The sequence below is a fragment of the Geotrypetes seraphini genome, chromosome 4, assembly GCF_902459505.1.
Source record: "Geotrypetes seraphini chromosome 4, aGeoSer1.1, whole genome shotgun sequence".
Taxonomy (NCBI): domain Eukaryota; kingdom Metazoa; phylum Chordata; class Amphibia; order Gymnophiona; family Dermophiidae; genus Geotrypetes; species Geotrypetes seraphini.
The window spans coordinates 187,833,388-187,854,956 of NC_047087.1; the positions used below are offsets into that span (position 1 = coordinate 187,833,388).

The 21,569-nt window shown below is 42.3% G+C and overlaps 1 protein-coding gene across 2 annotated transcripts in view; it reads left to right on the forward strand.

The window, feature by feature from the left end:
• Nucleotides 1-18,664, forward strand: part of DNAJB12 (DnaJ heat shock protein family (Hsp40) member B12) — a 137,963-nt gene extending 119,299 nt beyond the window's left edge. Inside the window, exon 9 of one of the 2 annotated variants that reach the window (XR_004539208.1) lies at nt 15,228-18,664. The gene's annotated coding sequence lies outside the window, so the exon portion shown is untranslated. The remainder of the gene's footprint in view (nt 1-15,227) is intronic. The other variant, XM_033941928.1, reaches the window with a different exon arrangement.
• The last annotated feature ends 2,905 nt before the right edge of the window (nt 18,665-21,569 follow it).

Here is a 21,569-nt window from a genome sequence, read left to right on the forward strand (position 1 = left end):
CCAGCATGAACAATACGCTCGCCCCCTAGGAGTGTCCAAGGAAGGCGCTCTAAGGCGTTCCATGGATGCCAATTCGATCATCAGAGTGCGCCAATGTGCCAAAGTCGGAGAGTTAGATGATATCCAACAGTGAAGAATCACTTTCTTGCCCAGTAGTATTGCTCTTTCCAAAAAGCTCCTGAAACCCCTTGGAGAGGGTCTCGGCAAAAAGTCAGCAGTAAAGAGACTAAGAGGACCAAAGGCATATTTATGTTTCCACATGGCCATAATGTGTTGATGAACCTCCTGCCAAAAGTTTGTATTTTTGCACACGTCCAAAATTGATGTCCAAGGGTAGCCGGAGAATGGCTGCATTTAAGACAGGCAGCAGAGGTGCAGAGAGAAGCCTGGAACATATATGCCGGAGATCTGTAAAGGCGAAGCAAGAACTTATAATTCAGTTCTATCAAGGTCACTCGAGGGGTCAATTTAGCCACTCGACGAAGTCCTCTCGCAATTAGTTGATCCGGTACCTCACAAGATAAGTTCAAAGACCATTTGTTCGCATAGTGGCCAAAAGGCATATCACCCAAAGATTCCTGTAGATAACGATGATGGTATCATAATGGTATCAACGTCTGCGCGGACAAACATAAAGTTTCAGAAATTGTTTCCATATGTCTATCTGTAAGACAGTCCTGTGGCAAGGAACGGACGTAATTAGATAGCTGGGCATAAGGGAGCCAATGTTGAGCTGTTCAGCCATGCTCCTGGATGAGGTCTTCCAAAGAGTATAAAGTGCCATTGGAATGGACAAGTTGAAAGATATACTGAGTAGAAGCAGTCCTCCACACCGTAGCTGCCACCGGGGACATCCCTGGAACAAAATCTCCATTACCCTGTAAGGGCAAATGAGGGGTAACAGTATAAGGAATGTGCATCCGTTGACACAAATACTTCCAGACACGACGCAAAGGCAACAAAAATAAGTCTCTAGCAGAAGATGTCCTCGGGGGCAAACGCTTCACGTAGAGTAAAAAACTAAAGTGATACTGTCCACAAAGAGACAATTCTGATCTTGTAGCAGAAAAATGTCCCGTTCCCCGATTCCAGTCATTAAGATGTCTCATTTGACATGCCACGGAAAACATCCTCAAGCTGCGAAGTCCCAGTCCGCCCTGGTCCCTAGGTCTGTACAGAGCTGGAAGGGATAATCTCGCTTTCCTCCCATTCCACAAATAACGACGAAGACAGGTGTTCAATTCCTTGTCGTGCTTAGAGGAAAGGAGAACAGGTAACATCTGAAAAACATAAAGCCACTGTGGAACCAAAACCATATTATACAATGCAATCTTCCCCATGAGCGAAAGAGGGTAAACCTGCCAGTTCTGTAATTTTTGTTTGGTGGCGGTCAACAGTGGATCAATGTTCAAATGGTAAAGCTGACAAAGGTCCGGGGAAACCCAGATACCCAAATATCTCAATCGTCCCGGAGCCCAGACCAAAGGGAAAGGACCTCGCCAATTACTCTGTACCTCCGAAAATAAAGCCAGCACCAAAGATTTCTGTTTGTTGAGCACCAGACCAGAGTACATGCTAAACTCGTCTAAAAGTTCCAGAGCTCGAGGAACAGAACTCTGTGGGGACCCCAGAGTCAACAGGAGGTCGTCCGCAAATGCCAACACCCTCAATTGCGAATCACCCTCCGGCAGACCCTGCAAATCAATGTCCTTCTGCAAAGTGCGCAAAAAGGGATCCAGGTAAAGGAGAAACAGTAAGGGTGATAAAGGACTCCCCTGCCTGGTGCCCCTCGCAATCAAGAAAGAAGATGTACGGCTGCCATTGACCAGAACACAGGCCGTAGGGTGCATATAAAGCAACCGAACCATGTCGAAATACCAACCAGTAATGCCCATATATTGGAGTACCTGAAAAAGGTCATGCCAATTAACCTGGTCAAAGGCCTTGGCAGCATCTAGGCCAACCAAGACCCCCTGAAGTGCAGCATCCCGAGCGCGCTGCACAGCCGCTAGCAGCCGGCAAACATTTAACGCAGAATGACGATGCTTAATGAAACCAACCTGCTCAGGGACGATCAATGCAGGCAGTAACTGCGCCAACCGATTAGCCAAGATCTTATCCAGAATCTTAATGTCAACATTTATCAATGAAATGGGACGATAAAATTCAATGTCCAGGTCAGGCTTCCCCAGTTTAGGTATTAAAGTAATATAAGCATGATTAGCCCTATCAGGGAATCCACCAGACTCAAGTGCTGCAGAAAAATAAGCCTCCAAGGGGCCACAGATAGAGGGAAACAACATCTTATAAAACTCCGGGGAAAACCCATTAGGGCCCGGGGAAGTACAGTTCTTAAGTTGAGTTACAGCTGTCTGGAGCTCCTTCCCTTGTATAAGCCTATTTAAAAGCTGTCGATCAGGAGAGGACAAACGAGGAACCCCCGCATCCGCCAAATAATCACTTACATCCGGCCCCCCCTTTACTTTATTTTTAAAAATTCCCTTTGTAAGTATACACTAGAATAGATGATATGTACGTCATGTATGCAAGAGTCTGTCAAGGTTATGAACATCTACGTGCGTAAGGATACAATCGTCCAGACAAGAATCATTCTTTGATCTGATTGATTGTTGAAAACTAACGGCAAGTAATTTTATTTTTTATGCAGTAGTTATCCTAACTTGAGCAACAAAGCAATCAAGGCTTTCTTACTGTTTGGATCTTCTTATCTTTGCGAACTTGGATTTTCAGCTCTGACAGAAATTAAATCGAAGAGAACGACTGCAGATGGTGGATGATGAAATGCGTGTTTGTTGACGATTGAGTGCATTTTGAGTTAATTAGCATGCAAAAACAAGCTCATCCATCGTATTGATTAGCAATTCTATTCTATCTACTTTGGTTTGACTGTTACAATTACCCTTACATAGCTTTAAAAACTTTAAATAAATAACTCTTAAATTTAATGCTTTGTTGGTTTTGTAATTTTATAATTTTATTTATAATGTGCCATGAAAAGCATTTGCTCCATTTAGTGTACCGGAGTTAGAAAAGTTTGAGAGACTCTGGCCTAATAACTGAAAATCAGTACTAAGCTTTTCCCCACCTCAAATCCATTCATGCTCCTAAATTTAAAAATTTTATGAAATTCTGAATAAACCTTTATGCACTCATCCCTAGTAAATTTTCAAAGAGGACAATTTATGAGCATAACTCTCAAAGCTGGGAGCATAAATCTTTTGAATATTGAGCCCTGTGTCTTTATCCTGGACTTGAGCACCTCAGGAAATGTAGGTAAGTGTTTCCCTGAACTGAGGGAGAATAGCTCGGCTTGTGTAAGTTGACAATGACTCTACATTTGTTTGGCAGCTCTAGCAGATAGAAAAACTTGCCTTTTTTGTAAATCCTATAGTGTGCCTTCTTGAGCTTTGTGCCCGATTCATGTAAACTATTTATTGCAGTCTCTGTCAGCCTATACCAACGAGCACTGCTTGTTGACCAGCAATAGGAAGGTGCTTTTTATCCCCTTCCTTATTTATTCTGTTGGTCTTCCCCAGTCTTTTGACAAATAATCATTGATGATACATAGAGATAAATTAAGCTGATTCTATAAACGGCGCCTACCGGTAGATCGGGGCACCTAACTTATTTCTTTTAATTGGTTAATTGGCACAAATTGAAAGTACCAATAAAAACCAATTTTAAAAAACACTAATTTGTCAGGCATCGACACCGAGGCACCTACCGGAAAAGTAGGCATGGTTAGGGGCAGAGTTTGGGGGTGGAATGAGTTAGGCACTGGTATTTTAGAATAAAAAAATAACACTGTGGAGTAGATATTCTTGATGCAGGTGTTTATTCTAATCCAGCAAAAAAAAAACAAAAAAACAGGGGAAGCAAAACCACAAATTCAAACGCAAAAAGACAAAGTGGAATTGTCCCAATCGGAATGGTAAGCACTAAAAAAGTGTCCTTCAACTTATCTGATGAATACAAATATCTTTATTGGTTCAATATCTTGTATATATATCCAAAGACTCAATGACCCGACATGTACATGTCTCGGCCTAACCGGCCTGCCTTAGGAGTCTTATGAGCCTTTAAAGGTTGTATGGGAAAATCACATGGGATACAAAGTAGCACACCACTCTACAAAGCGAGTAACTCAGGAGCATGGATAGCGGTTGAACGTCATGAACGTGCTGTAAACCTTTAAAGGCTCATAAGACTCCTGAGGCAGGCCGGTTGGGCCGAAACATGTACATGTCGGGTCATTGAGTCTTTGGATATATATACAAGATATTGAACCAATAAAGATATTTGTATTCATCAGATGAGTTGAAGGACACTTTTTTAGTGCTAACCATTCTGATTGGGACAATTCCACTTTGTTTATTCTAATCCAGCATATAAAAAATGTCCAGGCATAGCCCAAGGGAGCAATAAATAATATGGGCCCAACACGGTCCGTGTTTCAGCTAGGAATGCCTTCTTCAGGGGTCCCAAGCTTTGAGAATACAACTTTTGAAGGCACAAAATGCCGATAAAAGCAATGGCACAATATAAAACCTGTTAAAGCCTGGAGTGCCAAAGCCTTGCCAAAGCGGTATTTTAGGCCAAGAAAACTCTGGCTTGATATACTGGCACCTAGCTTTGAGTTAGCTAATTAGTGAGTTAGGCATCGTTGGGTGTGATTCTATAAACAGCGCCTATCTTTGAATGACTTGTACTAGGTGCCGTATCCCTAGGCACCTACCAATTTAGGTGCTGTTTATAGAATCAGGCCCTTTGTGTATTTCTAGCTCTCCCTTCAAAGAAACCTTGTATAAGAGTATAGAGAGACCACATCCGCCTTTCTCCAGTCCTCTGGTACCACTCACGATTCTAGAGAAGCATTGAAAAGGTCAGTTAGCAGAGCCACCAGAACTTCCCTAAGTTCCTTCAGCACCCTCGGATGAGCACCATCTGGCTCCATCGCTTTGTCTACCTTTAATTTAGCTAGCTCATCACGAACACAACCCTCTGAAAATTGATCAGGGTCTACCACTCTTCCATCCCTATTCACATTTGTCTTCTGCTGTCCCGCTCCTGGTGCTTCAGCTGTGAACGCAGAACAGAAATATTTGTTAATCAATTCAGCCTCTTCTTTATCAGCTTCTACTTATTCCTCCCCTTCACTTTTGAGTCTGGACCTTTAATCTAGTATGGCGATACTTATGTTTTTAATGATCATGGCTATACACCATCCGTCAAACTTTGTTAAATCACTCCTATTTTTCACACCCACCACACAATTTTAATAAAATTTCTAAACAGACAAACACCTTCCTTTTTTTTTTTAATTATTATTTATTTATAAGTTTTCAATATAACAATCAAGTATAAACTTGTACAGAAAAGCAAAATTCAAGAGGCAAAAATTTCTAAACATAATAATAAAACAAGAAATAATTATATCTTTAATCTCACTCAAGTCCTCTTATTTTGGATCCAAGATTGAAAATAAACGGAATTTAAGTAATCAATTAAAGAAGAAAAACAGTTATAGGTAGAACTGTGCTAACAGTCGTCTATCTCTGTCCATCTTGAGCTTTCTCCAGTCTTGACATTGATAGGAATGTTGTCAGTTAAGACAGTTCAAAGAAAACAAATTTTTGCAATTTATAATGGACTATGCATTTGCAAGGATACCGAAGGAAAAAAGTAGCACCCAGGGCTATAACTGCTGGTCTCATTAAAAGAAATTCTTTTCTCCGCTTCTGTGTGTCTCTGGCTAGATCAGGAAACATTTGAACTTTCAGTCCCAAAAATTCTTTGTTTATTTTTAAAGTATAATTTCAGTAACCATATTTTATCTATTGTAAGAGCTACTGAAAGAAGCAAAGTTGCCGGTGTGGCTACTTCCCTATCTGAGAATTCTAATAAAGCTGTAACATCCAAAGGCTCTTGATTTACTTCTTGTAAGTTTATTTGATCTTTAATGTCTTTAACAGGAAGGTAATACACCTGAGTAAGAGGTGGTATAGAAGGTTCAGAAATTCCCAATATTTCCGTCAGGTAACGAGTAATCATTTCTCTAGGAGTTACTGTTGTAATCTTAGGAAAATTAATTAATCTAAGATTATTACTTCTTGAAGAATTTTCTAGTGACTCAAGTTTTCTTCTTAAGTTTGTATTATCTTTGATTAAAGCCTCCTGTATTGCTTTTTGGGAATTAATATTCTGTTGTTGATTTCCTATCTGTGATTTATTTTCAATAGTAATTTTCCGTATTTCTAGAATGTCCTTATCATACAATTTAAACCGTTCTTCCACTTGATTTAGTTGGGACGCTATAGTTTTAGGAATAGTAACTACCAGGTCCCACAGAGCGTCCAATGTTACCTCCTGGGGTTTAGTTAACTGAGGAAATTGAAAATGTAAAGTCCTATGCTCACCCACTGGTAAGTCTTCCAATGTCTATCCAGACTGGGCTAATCCATCTCCCGCCGTTGTTATAACCTCGAATTCCATATTCAGGTTTCCTAGAAGAGACTGGGAAACCGAATCTCTGTCCCCCGGACTGATCTCCACTGCCTCCAGAGGAAAAGACACTCCGATTCCCGGAAGTTCCCCCTCCCTCGGGGAACTAGCCGTTCGTGGATGCGGGGGAGGTGCTCGATTATCAGGGCTGAAGGTGGTTTCAAGCCCCAGGGAGGACTGCTGCGTGCCGTTCTCCTGCAGCGTCTCCAGCGGGGGTAGCCCTGATCCTGCCGACGTTCCCTGCATGCGCCAGATAATTTCTTCAATGTTGCCGATCACGGAGGTCTCGGGGCGCCGTGAGGCCCCAGCGGCGCTTCTCCCTCTCCGTTTGGGCATCTCAGAGGTAGGAAATCGTTTCTATTTACAGAAATAATGTCCAGTTTGAAAAAGCTATCAGGAGCAATCGCACAGCGTTCCTATGCCGTCGCCATCTTGGATCACAAACACCTTTCTTAATGGCCCTTCTGTAATATCATTTAACAAAACTATTGAACTGAACCAAAGTAAGGACAGATCCCTGTGGCACACAATCGGTAACCCTTTTTAATTCATAATGATAGCATGGGTGACGGCACTGAAAGTCCACACTGAAAAGCTTCTCCAGCATAGTAAGTACTAGAAGCTTTTGTCACGCACACCATTTCATGTTTTCCGCTTGTCATGCAGGAAGGACCTCCTTAGTCTTTGCCTTTCCACAGAGCTGATTGGATGCACATCACCAGAGCTCTTTTCAACGTGGTTGTTATTTTAAAAATAATTTTGTTGTATAAGTTTCTTGGGTAGTCTCTGTCAACCAACACTTTTTCCATTGGGTTTTTCCCACTATTTCTCAGGTTTATTTTTGTTTTTTGCACACAGCTCACTGTAGGCATTGTTTGAGGATTGTTTCTTGCTGTTGAAAATTCATTTCAATTCCTTCAGAACAAAATGTGCCTTTACACTGTGAATGGTTACATCTGGAAATATGCTCCTATCGAAAACAGCTGCAAGAACGTCAGTAAACATTTGTAAATTGTCTTTGGATGAGCTGCTAATGATCCGTGCTGATTCTGTGTATTCAGATTTGGTGAGATTCTTCTAGCAGCTGATGGAACGGAACTGGTCAGGTTCTGCAGCGATTTATTTCTTTGCTTTCCTATTGATTACCATACACAAGATCTTGCTCAGTTATGAAACGTTTGCAAAAAGCTGAGTGTTCCATGTACTGTTTGAACAAAGTTCTGTGCCATTCTCTCCTTTCTTTATTAGCAGTGTTGCAACTGTTCTGAAACCCTCCCTTGCCTAGTTCATCTTCTGCACTTCTCTGTTCCTTATCTTTAATGCAGCTCCTCCTCCCTCACTTGTCATTGTAGCTCACCTTCATGCATACGTTCTCTGTGCTCCAGCCTCCTCCACTCACTTAGGTTTTCCACCAGGTAGCATTAGCTGAACTACTACTATTAATTATTTCTATAGCTCTACCAGACACACGCAGCGCTGAACAGTAGAGAATGATACAGGGACAAATTTTTTCCCATCCCCGCGGGAACACATTTTCCTATCCCGTCCCAGCAAGTTCTTTTCCTGTCCCTGCCCCATTCCTGCAAGCTCCATCCTCATCTGCAAAAGCCTCAATCACTTTAAAATCATAAGTGTTCAAGGCTTGTGCGATTAAGGCAGAGCTTACAGGAATAGGACTGGGACGGGATGGGGAAATTGAATTCCTGCAGGGATGGGGACAGATTTGTCCCTGTCATTCTCTGCTGTACAGTCACAAAGGAGACAGTCTCTGCTCAAAGAGCTTACAGTCTAAACACACAAGAGAGACAGGATGTCATGGATACATTTTGGTTTATCTCTCTTGTAGCATTTCCTAACCTTTGATCCATCCTTGCCTGGGGAGCCTGCCATCATTCTTCATTATATTCGGTATTTTTCGTGTTTTTTTCAGCTCTGCCTGTGTGGAGAAGAAGCAGGCTTGGGTCTGCAGCCAGCAAGTTTAATTCCTTGTGGAACTATTTGGCCAGCCTGCAGAAAACTTTGTGGAGCTCAGGGTCCATATCCTTAGTAGCTTAGCTCACCTACTTGAGTGTAGACTGTTCGGCATCTGCAGGGGGCTCAGTGAGGCTCTTCAGTGTGCCAGCTGCAATTTCGCCTTCCCCCTTCACGTGCGTGGTTCTACAAGGGTTGAGTATCAGTCCGACTTCGGTCCAGCTGGCAGACCGAAGATCTTGGTATTGGAGGACTGGCTAATTCAGGCACAGATTGTTCTCCAAGATCCAGCTACTGCTTAGTGCTGAGGCAGGTTGCAGCACCTTCATAGCACATGTCACTGAGTAAGACTATTACAGCCTATGGGCAAATTTGGTGTGTGTGTGGGGGGGGGGGGGGGAGTCTGAAAAACCTATTTTTTAAGGTTTCTGCCACATTCTGTGGGATCCTCCACCTCCAAAATCCTATTTTATTTTGTTTTTGGGGTTTTCTGTGTTTTTAACTATAGGTCATTTTTGAGCTGATTTTGGCACTAAAATGCTGCCATGATGGTCATCTTGGATTTCCTGAATTTTTGTCTCAAAATTCTTCAGATCCTTTAAATCGCCTCGTTTTGCCTCAAAACTCTAATGCCAGATTTGTGCTGCAAGGATGCTGAAAGAGTGCCCTTGTGCCACATGCCACGCAGCACATGAAGGTGGGGAGGAGCATTGGGCTTAGTCTCCCATTTAGGGCTGAGGATCCTTCGGGAGACCTGTTTACCAGAAGAAAATCCCTATCGGATCCCAGGAATAGTGACATACCTAAGAGCGTGGAAGCTGCAGAACCCCAGAGACAGGTGTAGTTACCTAAAGGGGACTCGGTGATGCCTAGTAAAGCCTTTTCCCCTGAATTTGTTAATTTAATGTGACAAGCTTATTTGGATTGCCGGGATCCTCATCTGAGGTCTGGCAGTGAGCCAGGGTCGCACAAGGAGGCATAGGCTCCCAGGGCACCTCAGGATCATTGGCAGAGGCTGACCAGGAACTGGTGGACCTGTCTGACAAGGATTTGGAAAGCGAAGGGTCATTCTGTAGGCCCTTGCTGTCACAGAGCAAGTCTTCCCTGCTGGGTGATATAGGGTTGCAGACAGGAACAAGTATGCAGAATGCAATGGTGGCCCTCAACCATCGGGGAGGATTCCACAGTACGCCAGCTGATCAAGCCTTCAATGCCATTGGAGCTCATTACTGACTCTCTGCGGGAGTTCAGTTAGATTTCCAGTAGTCTCCTTCCACTCAATATTCTACCCTGAGTAGAGTGAGAGTTCAGCCCATGGCTTTTCCCTGGCATCCTGATATGAGTGTTATAGTCACGAAGCCCTGGGATACTTGAGGGCTCTTTAAAAGTAGCCAAGACAATGACTAGGTTTTATCCTATGGTGCAGGAGTGTCAACAGATATTTGCTCAGCTTCAGGTGGATTCTTTATTTGCTCAGGTAAACAAGCGCACATCCCTGCCAAGTAAGAGAGGCATAGTATTAAAAGATATGCAGGATTGCAGAGTGGATGTGGTCCTAAAAGGGCAGTTCGAAACTTTGGCCTTAGGGATCAAAGCAGCTGCAGCAGGGTCTTTTGTGGCATGCATTTATCATAAGAAGATGCATGGGCTCACCTTGGCAGAGGATGAGTCTTTGCCTCAGCTTATGGGAGTAGGGGTGGATTATGTAGCTGATGAACATCATCAGTCATGAGCAAAGTCTCGGCTTATTCCATTTTAGCCCACAGAATGCTCTGGATCAGGCAATGGTCAGAAGATTCCACCTCCAAGGCTGCTCTCAGTAGTCTCTCTTTCAAAAGACAGATGTTGTTCGGAAGGGGTCTGGATGATCTGATGGCCAGCATGGCAGACTGCTGACCAAAATCTCTGCCTGACAGCATAATGTGAACCTCTAGAGGTTCTGAGTGGTCAAATTTTTGTAATTTGAGGCTCTTTTGACATTAGTCGGAAGGAGCTTCATCTCATCCTATCAGGGATCAATACAGAGATTCACAGGACCTAGCCAAAACCAAGCCTCCGGTTCTTATCACACATCAGCCTCCAAGAAAGCGCATTTGGGAAGGGTGCAATATCGAGTTCACTCATTCTTTAGCATACTGGTTTGTGGACTCACCGGTGGGGCAACTAGAAAGGTCATTCAGAGTCTTGGCAACAGTACAGAGACTTCTAGAAATTCAGGCCATAGAGCCAGAAGAATCAGGCTCGGGCAGATACTCCATATGCTTCATAGTGCCCAAGAAAGGATCAGATGACTGGAGACCCAGTCTGGATCTTAACACTGCTCAACGAGGCCCTGAAGATTCAATGCTTTCTCATGGAAACTGTGTGGTCAGTCGTTGCAGGGAAATTTCTAGCTTCCCTATGACGGAAGTTTGTCTGCACATTCCCATATTTCAGAACACAGGAGATTCCTGAGATTCCATGTGCTGGAGAGACATTATCAGTTCTCAGTGCTTTCCTTTGAGTTGGCAACAGCACTTAGCATGTTCACCAAGGTGATGGTGGTGGTAACAACACATCTCTGCAGGGCAGGACTGCAAGTGCATCCATATCTGGACAACTGGCTGATCACAACTCTATCATTATTGGAAGGGGAACAAGCAGTGGCTCAAGTGGTCCAGATTTTGCAGAGCCTGGGATGGATAATGAATTTTCAAAAGAGCCAACTGGTTCTGTCCTAATTCCTGGAATACCTGGGTGTTCTATTTAACACGACAGAAGACCAAGTCTATCTTTCAGAGGCACGCAGACAGAAGCTTTGCACTCAGATAATAGACAGCTCCGCCCAAATACTAGGATCCATGTAAGCCACTATAGATGTGGTCTCTTGGGCGAAGGCTCGCATGTCCTCTCCAGAACTCACTCCTGTCTCGGTGGTCCCCACAACAGAATCCCTTGAAATGACTCTCCCATGGACTCTGGAATCCCAGTGCAGTATGAGTAGGTGGCTCCATCCACAGTCATCATTATGGGGCATGCCCTCAGAATAACTTTGTGGGTGATTATTACAACAGATTTCAGGGGTGATTCTCACAACAGATGCCAGCCTGTGCAGCTCGGGAGGCCTCCCAGAGAAAATAGTCTAATAGACTGGAACTTCAGGCCATTTGATTGACATTACAAAGGTTGGGAAAGAGTCTGAGCCTTCTGAGCGGTCTGAGCCTTCTTAGACCCTTCTTCTGCGGTGGCATATGTCAGTCGCCAATGAGGCACCAAGAGTGCATAGCTGAGCCTGGAAGCCCTCTTATTCCGGTGGGCAACAAGAGTGGACAATATTCAGGCCGATTACCTCAGCAGGCAGACCTAATATCTGAGAGAATGGACATTATCTTCAGCAGTGTTCCAGTCCATCGTTCTTTCGATCTGATCGCTACATCAAGGAACAAGACGGCAGACCGATTTTTCAGTCGAAGATCCAAGCCTGGAAGTAAGAGTCTGGATGCTCTAGTCCAGCCATGGCCAAAAAATGAGCTCTTGTACATGTTTCCTCCATAGCCCATGATAGGGTGAATACTTGACAGTATAGTAAACCACTAAAGGAGAATGGTTCTTGTAGCACTGAATTGATCATGCAGGCTGTGGTACACAGACCTAGGGTATCTTCAGAAGAACCAGGGTCTCAGACTGCAGGTACAGCCCATTCTGACTCAAGGCCGTGTGATCATAGAAGATCCGGATCGCTTTGGGCCTTGAGTGCGTGGCACTAAAGCATAAAGGATACTCAGATGTTGTCATTGCTACTCTCATCAGAGCAAAGAAGCCTTTGAAAGTCTCTGCTTATGCTAAGACAAGGGAAATGTTTCAGCACTGTTTCACTAAAGAGAAGGTGAAGCCATTTAGTGCTCCAATCAAGGTGGTGCTAGTTTTCCTCCAAGCAGATCTCAACAAAGGCCTCACAGTGGTGTGTCTCGGGGTCCAAGTGGCGGGCCTCTCGTGCTTCAGAGCTCTTGGACACAAAGCTCCCTTGGCTTCTAATCCGGACATAGCCAGATTCCTAAAGGGGGCACTAAGACTCGGACCACCAGTAACATTAATGTGGTTTTGCATGTCCTCAGTCAAGCTCCTTGTTGGACTTTGCTGTCAAGATCATTTTCCTTATGGCCATTACGTCAGGAGACACAAGTTGTCGTAGCTGCAGGGAGCCCTTCCACAAGATCATGGAGACGGGATTTTCCTTGCAGGCAGTCCCATCCTTTTTGCCATAGGTTGTTTCAGCATTTCATATGGCCATCAAAAATATCTTGCAATGTTGGAAGATTCTTTCTAAAGTAGAATTCATGGTATGGTGGAACAATGTATGTATCACTAACAAATATGAAAGTATAATGGCAGGGAAACAACATGCTACTAGCACATTTCTCAAATTATGGAGCCCTGTTCAAACCTATTGTGCTTTAGACCATTGACAAACAGAGTTTCAGAATATATTGCTATCCTTAACTTATTTAGCTGGTGGTGCCTCTTGAAAGTTTCATTACATTTTAATATGATTGCTGCTTACCATGTGCCAATGATATGATGTGCTGATCCCACCATGTTCATTTGCTATTTACATTTTATGTAATTATATAGATTTATATGCACACAATTGATTTGTATTTGCATTTATTACTTTGTACATATCAAGTAAAACAAAAAGCAAATCATATTTGTATATTTTGTTCACTAATCTTATAAAATTAATAAAACATTAAAAAATAAAAAAATTAATTCAAAATAAAAATTTTTTTTCTAAAAAAGAAAAAGAGGTAAGATTGCCAATGTTCCAGACCACAGGGTCAAAGAAAAAAGACCAGATTCTGAGGAAGCTGGAGGTGAGGAGAGTCCTCCTATGTTATCTAGAGGTCACCAGTGAGTTCTGATTGTCAGACCATCTATTTGTGCTCACCAGTCAGGCTAGATGTGGTAGACCAGTGTCTAAGGCTACCATTTCAAGATGGATACAAATGGCCATCTCATTGATATATATTGCTTGTGGCAAGCAATTGCCAGTTTCCTTGAAAGCACTTTCCACAAGAAACGTGGCTTCTTAATGGGTGGAAGATCAGTTGATTTTGCCTGAGGAGATTTGTAGGGCAGCAACCTGGTCTACTATGCATATGTTCTTCAAGTTCTACACCATGGGAGGACACCATCTTTGAGTCCTCAGTGTTACAAGCAAGCACAGAGGTCCCTTCCTAGATTTCTGGGACTCCTTTTTATATGTCCCCACTGTCCAGAATGACACACCTATCTACAAAAGATATTAGCAAGTAAGAACATTCTAGTGCAACAGGTGTGTCATTCTGGAACCCCCACCCTGTAAATATTTTTCTGCCTGCCTAATGTCTCAGCCAGGAAGTTCAAGTCAAAACTGAGATTTTGAAGTCAGTCGGATCTTAAGGGTATGAAGAATAATCTATTGCTATAACACATTGGGGGATTGTTTGAGCTCCATAAATACTACTACAACTACTACTACTACTGTTTATTATTTATAAAGCGCTACCAGATGCACACTGCACTGTACAACAAACATGCAAGAGATGGTCCGTTTGAAAGAGCTTACAATCTAATTAAGACGAACATAGGACAGTTTCTGATTAGTATGGTTATTTTGATGTTTTGATTTGTTCAATTAACATGTTTGTAATACTTTTCAGAGCAGAACAGATTTGTAGATCAGGGAGTCTCCCCGTACCCCTCCTTATGTGTGCCTATATATGGTTATCGCCTGCTTTGGTTTAAACTGAAGGAGGCAGCAGAGCCCTCTGGAGAAGGAGGAAGAGAGAATCCTTCTGCACAGCTCACAAGCATGGGGAGAATACTGTACTGTCCAGAATGACACACCTCTCTACTACAGTAGAAAAGATATTAGCAAAGTAAGAACCTAATCTCTTCATCTCTGCTAAGCAAACTGATTTTGCCACATTCACCAGCAATGAATTCCAGAGTTTAATTACATGTTGAGTGAAGAAATATTTTCTCCTGTTTGTTTTAAATCTACTACTTAAGTAGTTTCATTGCATGCCCCCCTAGGCCTAGTATTTTTGAAAAGAGTACACAAGTGATTCATATCTACCTGTTAGACCTCTATAGGGGAGTGTGTGGTGCAGTGGTTAGAACTACAGCCTCGGCACCCTGAGGTTTTGAGTTCAAATCCCATGCTGCTCCTTGTGATGCTGGGCAATTCACTTAATCCCCCATTACCCCAGGTACATTAGATAGAGTGTGAGCCCACCGGGATAGATAGAGAAAAATGCTTGAGTATCTGAATGTAAACCACTTAGGCTATAAGTGAGGTATATAAATAGTAAAATAAAAAATAAATAAATCTCCCCTGAGCTCTCTTCTCCAGGCTGAAAAACCCTACCACTTTTAGCCTTTCCTCAAAGGGAAGTTGTCCCATCCCTTATCATTTTTGTCGCAGACTACCCTCCGGTTGGGCGGTATATAAGAAAATTAATTATTATTATTATTATTAGTCAGTGATGTTTCAACAGTATTCCTATTTCAAGGGACTGTACAAAAGATATGTTATGTAGCTAAAGGCACTCATCACAGCAAGTTTCTCTACTTCTTAGTGGCTTGTTTGTATTTTCATTATGGATGTTGTGGGTTCTATACACTGAATCTTTGTTATTACATTGATAATATTAACTTTCAGAGGAATATGAAGTTTGTAACCTTTTATTTTTTATTTTTTTCTGTTCTAGCCTCTGGAATCAGCTGGAGATTCCTGGTGCAGTGCATTGAGCCATCTTGATAGACTTAATGAACTAAAAGACACAAAAACCCAAACTTAGGATCTAGAATTGGACCTGTCCGCTGGACCCAGCTGCTCTTGTCCCTTGGTATTTAGTGTCTAGGGCTGGGATGAGTGGCTCAGCTGCCTCCTGCTTTCCCTTCCAACAGCGTTAGATTTTGCTCCATCTAGTATCCTTACAACTGTGACCACAGATGACAGCAACTCAGCAACTGGCCCGGTCATGGATTGCTTCCATACCCCACTCTAGGACACAGAGAAAGAGAGCGAAATCAGAAGATTTTTAGAAGAAAGAATTTAAAAATCAAACTTGTATAAGAAAAACATTGGAAAGAAAAGGAAAAAAATATATATAGAATTAATTTATAGCATTTTGTGTACATATCTATATATATATGATGTAATTTTAAATACTATACAGGGATTGAATTAAATTATTTAGCAGGCTTTCTCTTCCACCTGGATTCAACTGTGATGTATGAGCTCTGCTGATGTTGGCGGAGCTATCAGTTCCCATCCCTGTCTCAGCTCTTATCTTTAAAAACACATCAACAATTATGTAATATAGTTGGAACTTTTTGAACCATTTTTCCTTTGGGTGAGAGCCAGGTGGCGAGTTTTAGAGATGCAGGGGGTCTTGGCCATTAGAAAGATGCGACTTTAGATTCTTCTGTTTGTGGTTCTTAAATATTTTACCCTAGACAAAGCGCAGTTGCGCTCGATTGTGGGTTTGCTTTTTTTTTTTTTTTTTTTTTTTTTGGTATTGTGCTGCTTTGTGATAAGTCTCCAGGATGAACTGAGACCTGAAGCAATGCTCTTTCCTTAGCTCTTCCTTTCCCCTTGCTGCACAGCTGGGTGTAGCCCAGATCAGCCTCCATATTTCAGTTCCTTGTACTGTATGTAGCATAGGCTATCCATGTTGGATTGATAAAGTCTTTTAACTTTATTTTTAAACTTTATTTTTAAAGTATATCACAGGTTATGGCAGTTGCACAATGATTGTTATCTATATGGATCTGAATAATTTTTGTATCAATCAAAGAGGTGTGTAATATGTCTCTTTCATTTTCAGGTTTACTTTGTAATTAGACAAAAAATACTTAAAAAAGGAGTATGATCACTGCCTTTGAACACTCTGGGGCTGATTCTGTAAGTGAGGCCTGAAATGGCAGGCGCCTAGAAAAATGGCATCTGCTCCGTGTCAATCACGTTCAAGCAGCACTTAGAAAATTGCAGCAACCGGCACCTGACGACAAACTTCAGTGTTGGTAAAGTAGGCCTAGGTTCATCATAGAATCGCGCCTAGTGAAGACCAACTCCGCTCCTCAACATGCCTACTTAGGCAATGCCGCTAGGTGCCTGGGTGTTAGCCGCATCTCCAGAGAGGCGCCTAGACTTTTAAAAAAAATTGTATCTTAATTGGCTTTTAAATTATCACAACACTTAAAACCAATTAAAACAATTAAGTTGGCGCGGGCAGGCACGATCTTGGTACCTGATGGCGCCTAACTTTAGGTGACCCTTACAGAATTTCCCTTTCTGCGTTTAAGAGGTTTGCAGTTTATTGGTTTGATTGCAGTACAGGGCATGTTAAACAGAAGCATTTCATGCCATGCTTCTCAAGGGGCTGTTCTACAAAAGATGCATCGCACATTGCATTCATCTCAGCATGATTCAGTTTGCATGTCAGAAGCACCACCTTCAAAAGTCCTGTGCAGATCTTCCTAAGTGATGGCATCACAATGCAGAAGGGGTTGTGGCTAGTGTAAGGGCCTTGGTTCTGTTGCCCACCTAGCTGCTTCTGTTATCAGGAATTTATTTTTACCACTTAACATTTTATTGTTGATTGTGGCTATGTAAGACTGAGGTGACAGAGTAATCTGAAAACAATGGTCATTGAAGTCAAAGACCTCCTCTCATGCTAGCATGTAGACTACTGCAACCTGCTTCTCATGATCTGCCACTGAAAGATCTCTCTCATTTACCTTCTGCTTGGACTTTGTGGTATGATTTACTTTCCTTTGATGCCGATATGTTCATTTAGCATCCCCCTTCTTGAATCACTGTATTTGCTCCCCATCTGATTCCACATAAATCAAACTGACATGTACAAATGTATTTGCAGCTCCCCTTTCGTTGTCACCCATAATAATACCAGTCCAAACAAGTGGCTGTTATGTCTGCCTGGATGGAGATATAAAAAACAAAGTAGTTCCATGTGATTTACCCTATAAGGGTCTGGTGCATTGTTTTCTGCCTCCAGCAGATGGTAGATGAACCTTGCAGCTCCTTGTCAGTGCTCCTTAGCCATTCTCCTAATTCAGTTCTATGACTTAGGGCTCCTTTTACAAAAGTGCGTTAGGGCTTTAACGCGCGGAATAGCGCGTGCTGACTTGCCACGTGCGCTAAACCTTAACGCCAGCATTGAGCTAGCATTAGTTCTAGAAGCGTAGTGGGTTTAGCGCGCGCTAAAATCCTGCGTGCGCTAAAAACGCTAGCGCACCTTAGTAAAAGGAGCCCTTAGTATTAGTAGAGAAGAGAATTGTATTGCAGGCAGAATTTGTTCCTTTTAATGGGGTGACACTTGGTGGGGCCAAGTCCATCCTCACCTCACCTTGCTTATCTGCTGTATATTGCTTTTTGACTGAGACAATACTGCCTTTATGTTATAAGTCATTTTTTTGTGTGTGTTTTTTCTACATTTACCCCCTCTTCTATTAAACTGCACTAGCGGTTTGTAGCGCAAAGAGCTGCACTGAATGGCCCGCGCTGCTCCTGATGCTCAAACGAACTCTATAAGTGTCGGGAGCAGCGTGGGCCATTCAGCACGGCTCACCGCGCTAAAAACTGCTATTGCAGTTTCGTAGAAGAGGGGGTTATTCTCACTGCACTAAAGTAATTTCTGCTTTTGCTGTCCAATCAACCATCGAAAACTCTCTGGCAGTTTGTTTCTGGTTTCAATTTCAGTGGACAGTTGGAAGGCAGAATGTCTTTTGCTACAACCTTCTTTAATATTTTGGTCTCCTTTTGAATCCTTTTCTTGTTGTTGGTCACCACTTCTTTTTGGTGCTATTTCGGTACTCCTCACAAGCACTATGGAACCTTCCAGGGCCTGACGGGATTCTTCACAAATTTGTTTTCACTGTGCTTTGACCCACCTTTTCCTCTCTGAGGAGTTGATTTTTTTTCTACCTTCTGATTTTACTGGTCTTAAGTACCACATACTATCACATATATTATTAGCTTATTGATTTATCACTATGTTCAGAGAAAACCAAGAAAACTCTGTGGAGTGACGATGTTCCAAAATGGACTTTATTTGAAAGTGTCAGTTACAAAGGTACACTGAAATCATCCTCATAAAATAAATTCATCCACATAAAAATAGGTTATCCACATAAAAGCCTTAAAGGACCTAGTCCAGAAGGGATATAGGACCCAACACGGTCTGCGTTTCGACAAAAAGTCTTCTTCAGGGGTCCCTGGGGATCCTATAAAGGTGAATATGTGGGAAATAATTGTGTGGTGAACCGGAAGTGATATTGTTTGCGTTTGCAGTGTCTCACTTCCGGTTCACCACACAATTATTTCCCACGTATTCACCTTTATAGGACCTCCAGGGACCCCTGAAGACTTTTTGTTGAAACACGGACCATGTTGGGTCCTGTATCCCTAGCAGACTAGGTCCTTTAAGGCTTTTATGTGGATAACCTATTTTTATGTGGATTAATTAATTTTTATGTAGAAGAATTTATTTTATATGGATGATTTCCGTGTACCTTTGGAACTTTGACACTTTCAAATAAAGTCCATTTTGGAACATCGTCACTCCACAGAGTTTTTTTTTTTTGTTGTTTTCTCTGGATTTTCTTCTCTATGGATATTTTGGGGTTAATTCCTTTCATTTTTTGTCACTATGTTCACCTGGCACTATTGTACTGCTGGGTTCTTGTAGGTTTTTATATGTGGCAGCTTGAGGTACAACCATTTAATATTTCTTGAAATTCAAGCAACATAATTCTCTTAAATAAAAAATAGAAAAAAAATTCCAGCCCTCTCACCTTATTAGTGCACCTACACAGTTTATTTGTAATTGGAACAAGTGGCTTGGATCAGCTCAAGGTTATGGATTAATCACCTTACTTCTTGTGGGTTCTACATTTTAGATCTTCTTACCTTGCCGGGGGGGGGGGGGGGGGAAGAGATCACTGAATTTTTGCAGAGGTGTTCAGCTGTACTGCAATGAGTTGTACATCTCCTTTATTTCTCAATAGTTTGTCCTTTCTGAGTTTGACAGTAGTTCTGCTGCACTAGTCAGTATGACTTGTCTATTCCTCAAGTCGGTTTCTTCTACTTATCTGTGTGATCCTTATCTCTTCAAGATTTGTATGTTGATCTCTATGCAGATCGGTGATGTTTAATGTTAGCATGGATTTCTTGTAATCAAGTCTACACAGCTTTGTGCTGTTCCCATCCGTATATCCGTGCTGTTTTCAGTCTGCAAAATCGGTGTGGCTTTAAACTTCCTGGTTTATTCTGTTCTAAATCTGCCCATGCACATAGTGCTACAATTATGCACATTTTTGTACTGCTGCAAATCTGTACATGTCTGTGCGCTGGCACATCTGCACATGCCTATGCTTCTGCTAATCTGTAACTGTCTATGCTGCTTCAAGGCTGAGCAGGACTGTGCTGTAACATTGGGAGAACTGGAGTATATAGCATTAAATGAAGCGGTCGATGTAATAGGCATCTCAGAAATGTTGTGGAAGGAGGATAATTGAGAGATACTATGTTATCAGGGTCTAAATTATATTGCATGATAGAACGAATTAAATTGAAGGGGTGGGTTTACACCATACAGTGGTATCTTGGAATCCGAAACAGAGTAGGAAAACCTTGCAATATGAAAAAGGAAGAAAGCATTTTGACAGATTTTCAGCCTGAGAGGTGGAATAAAGGTACAGCCAAAAAAAAAAGGATCAGACATTAGAAGTGCTTCAAAACAAACAGGGAGAACGGGGGTGGGGGAGGGGTGGTAGAGATCGCCAGGGCGTCTGGGAGGGTTGCTGGAGACAGGAGGTGGAGGCATGGCGAGAAGGGGCTGGAGGAGCCCAATCGGCAGCTGCAAGGAGGGCCCCAGCAGATCCAGTCTCCCTCTCCACCCCACCCCCTACAAAACTTTTACCTTCCCCACCTCTCTGTCAGCTTGGCTTACACAGGAGATCGGAGGGGGTGACTATTATCGGCGAACTAGCATCTGCCACTTTTAATTTCTCCTTCGCTGCCTGCAAAACAGCTTATAGGAGCTGGCTTTTTCCCCATGTGTACAGGCTATCAGGAGCTGCTGAGGAGTTTTGCGGAAAGCTCCTCTGCTGTATTCAGGGTTCTCTCACAAGTTCGGATTCTGAAGTAGCGTTCAGATTCCAAGACAAAATTTACTAAAAGTTCAGATTCCAAGTTGTTTGAATTCTGGGGCATTCGGATTACGAGGTACCACTTTATATTAAAGAGAGAATTGAGTCAAACAGAATAAACATTCTAAATTAAACTGCAGTAGATCCCAATTTAACTGGTACTCAAGCAATTGGCAAAAAATAAATAAAATTGTCCTGCCTCCAAAACAGCAACAGTCCTGATCTGCTAACCCCCTCCTTCCTTCCCTCCCTCCCTCCCTTACCTGAAGCAGCGGCAGCAGTCCTGACCCTTCAACCCCCTCTCTCCAGTCCTGAAGCAGCAACAGTACTGACCCACCAACCCCACTCCTTTCCTCCTCCTGAAAATACAGCATTTCTCCAGAGAAATATTGGTCAATGTGAACTATAAAACTATGATCAAAGGTGTCTCAATCATGAAGGAGGACCCTCTGAGTTGATGTCTTTCTCTTTTTATATTTTTTTAAACAAAATTAGCCCCACAAATGCTGAAGAAACATAGGTTCATCTAGAGCAGTGGTCTCAAACTCGCGGCCCAGGGGCCACATGCGGCCCGCCAGGTACTATTTTGAGGCCCTCGGTATGTTTATCATAATCACAAAAGTAAAATAAAAGTTTCTTGATCATATGTCTCTTTAGCTATAAATTACAATATTATTATTAAGACTTAGCCGAAAGGAAAGATTTATAAACTTGAGTTTTACCTCATGCAAAATTGTCATTTCTTTAAGAAGACATTAACTTTTTTTCTGAGGCCCACCAAGTACCTACAAATCCAAAATGTGGCCCTGCAATGGGTTTGAGTTTGAGACCACTGATCTAGAGAGAAGATGTAAAGTGTCACCCTAGAAGAAATA